The sequence below is a fragment of the Dromaius novaehollandiae genome, chromosome 1 (genome assembly GCF_036370855.1).
Source record: "Dromaius novaehollandiae isolate bDroNov1 chromosome 1, bDroNov1.hap1, whole genome shotgun sequence".
Lineage (NCBI taxonomy): Eukaryota > Metazoa > Chordata > Aves > Casuariiformes > Dromaiidae > Dromaius > Dromaius novaehollandiae.
In genome coordinates this window covers 163,634,773-163,637,695 of record NC_088098.1, presented here as the reverse complement: position 1 = coordinate 163,637,695, position 2,923 = coordinate 163,634,773, and the positions used below count along the sequence as shown (strand labels likewise).

The 2,923-nt window shown below is 45.1% G+C and overlaps 1 long non-coding RNA gene across 1 annotated transcript in view; it reads right to left on the bottom strand.

Moving 5' to 3' along the window:
* Nucleotides 1–1,041: 1,041 nt before the first annotated feature.
* Nucleotides 1,042–2,923, bottom strand: part of LOC112994842 (uncharacterized) — an 11,058-nt gene continuing 9,176 nt past the window's right edge. The window contains exon 2 of the long non-coding RNA XR_010387147.1: nucleotides 1,042–1,320. This is a non-coding gene — a long non-coding RNA (uncharacterized LOC112994842). The remainder of the gene's footprint in view (nucleotides 1,321–2,923) is intronic.

Below are 2,923 nucleotides of genomic sequence, written 5' to 3'. Positions count from 1 at the left end.
CACAGGAAAGAATTAATGTTTTCTTTTAAACGGAAGTCTGGAGGCTGATGAAAACTTAATCTCTCCTATGAAAGCAACACCTATAAAACCAATGCCTCATAAAAAGTATTTTTTCCCTAAAGCTTTCAACCTTGTACCTGAATCCTTCAAAGGTAAGTGATCTTTTCGTGGTCACAAGTTAGAGATGAAATATTCTGCTCATTTGGAGGGAGAAAGCCCTGGGCTGTATATATATATACTTTTTTTTTTTCAATAAAAATTGCTATTGAAAATTTTAGAGCAAGTAAATAGGAGAAACTGTAAATGTGTCTTCAGCAATTGTTTTGATGAGTAATGTGTCCTAGTCGGTCATCCAGAAGCTAAGTTTGTCATTAGCTCCTGTCAGAAAAAGACCATTCTCAAGCACATTTATGAGATGTAAATTAAATACTAAATTTTGCTGTAATCCGCTATCCTCTTCAACTTTTCACTTTGCTAAACAGAAAGGAACTTTTACACGAATTTAAGACATGTTCATATACACGATCCAGGTGCAATTTCAAGAGATAGCATGTTTTCATGAGGATTTATGACCCTCTGAAGAGTATTTGGAGCCCAGAGACTAATTAATTTATTGAAAAGCAACAACGAAAAGAAAATATTGAGTAAAAGCCTGATCCCAGTGAAATCCATGCTATCTATGTCATTCTGTTTAATGTGATCTGGATTCCCCTCGGTATCTTTTATCAGTGACCAGTATAATCCTAATGCAATTGCTTTCTCACTACTTGTAAGTTCGGGACTTTTTCTATTTAAATTGCTGAGATTATTTTCAGAATACAGTAAAATACTAATGTTAATATTACATTTTTAATAGAAGAACTGATGTGTGCGGATATCGATGAATGGGTGTTTTTTACACAAAATATTTCAGTAAATATTGGCTAGCAGTACTGGTTCCTGGACTATTTGAATGTTGCATTGTTAATTGATAAAATTAGCTGACGAGAAGTAAGAGCAAATATTATTTATACTGTATGCAGAATATTCAGGACATAAAAACAAATTTCAAGCATACCTTTATTCTTCACTAATTACAGTAACGATGTCAAGAAAGGCTCGTCAAGAAATGACCAGAGCCCAGCGACCAGTTGGACTTGGGCAATTACAGCAGGTTTTAATGAAATGCCATTGCCCAGCTCCCAGGGACATGCTTTCAAGAAAGGGCTGAGCAGTGCATGAAAGTCAGGGGGCAAATCTGGAGATGGAGTCCACATGGCTGACTTGCTGTTTGCGCTCTCCAAGCACTGTACCAGAGGACGCTGGATGCCTACGTGGGGTCTGCAAAGGAAGCACAGAAGGAAAGGATGGGTCTAAAGTCCATCTCCTGTAGTTGTCCTTCGGCTGTAGTTAGGCACCTCTTTGAAGCCGAGCTCCAGAGCCTGAAATCACCTACTTCAACCAGACCTTAGGTTTCTACTGGAGTTCTTCGTGTTGAATGTGTCTGTATTTTATCCCACAAGTATCTCATGCGAAATACGTAAGCAAACCACCATGAAGCAGAACCCCAGGACCTCTCCTTTCTCGGCCACAGGTGTGCCTTAAATACCCTTAAACTCTTAGTTTTTCCATCTTCTCTCTCTGCAAATCTCAGCCTGCTGCCCAGAGCTCCCGGGCTTCCGTGGGAAGCGCAAGGAGAGCGCGCACCACAGACGGCTCCACGGCCGGGTGGAAACCCTTCCTCGGTGGGGCAGAGCTAGGACCTACAGACCTATCCCCGGGGCAAGAGCTATGCAGGAAGGCGGGAGCACGGTGTCGCCTGGTTTGGGGTCCCAGAGGGCCCCTAGGCAGGAGGGAAGGCTCGGCACCGCGGCCGGCTCCGCGTTTTCCTCACCCTCTCCCTCGTTTTAGGGCTCGCGCTGGGAAAGGCGGTGCTGCGCGGGGCAGCGGCGTGCCCCAGGCTCGGAGCCCCCCCGAAGAAACCTCCCGGGGCACAGGCTTGATGCAGGAGGACGTGCAACCCCCGGCAAACTCTGCAGTTTACCCTAATCCCTGGGCTTGTTGCATGGGATTTCCTCGGCAGGTGTGGAAAGGGCAGACGAGAAATTCTCGCTCCGGGGTTTCCTGGGCTTTGCCTGACATGAGCCAGCTGACCAGCACCTATGCTTTATAATGCTTAAATGTTTGGGCATGCAAAGAAACAGGATCGGCGCTCACGATTAACTACCGAAATATGTTGAAAATGCGGTGTCACTTGTCTTCAGAAGGGCTTGGTTTTGTCTGTGGTACTAATTGACTTCTGTTCAGGCTGATTCCCCGTAAAACATGAACAGATTTAATGGTTCTTACTCCCGAGCTGTACGCTATAGAGACAATTCGGGTTATTAAGAGTCATTAATAAACAGTTAATAGGCACCCTTCTTTCCGGATAGGTAAGCTCTTCTCCACCCCGAAGCAGATCAACAGCCTCTACTGAAATGAATGTCTTCTCTACTTGGGTTCAGCATTTACTGACCACGTTTGGGGAAAAAAAAGAAAAGTAAAATCGGAGAATTGCAGGAAGATTGTCCTATACAGCCCAAGTAAGTCCTTCTCCAGCGTCATAGGGGAGAAACACGGAGTGTAGCATCTAAACAAAGATGGGGTGACTAATTTGGACTCCGGCTCTGCTGGTGAGAAAATTACTCCTAACAAAAGCGCTGGGCCCGGCTTCAGCCCCAGAGCAAAAGAGGGCGAGTCAAATTCCTCGAGTCAAAGTCCGGGATGTTCTAGAAAGCCACCTCGCTTTTAGGGCCAGGAGTATGGACTCACATTGTAAAGCACCTGAGTGAGAGCTGAGTTAGACAACTTGTCGTTTCCCTGGCTCCATCCTCTGCTCCCGCCTCTCTCCCCTCCACCCTTTCCTAAAAAAAGGCTTATAAGAATTTGCTCCGGCCTTCCTTTG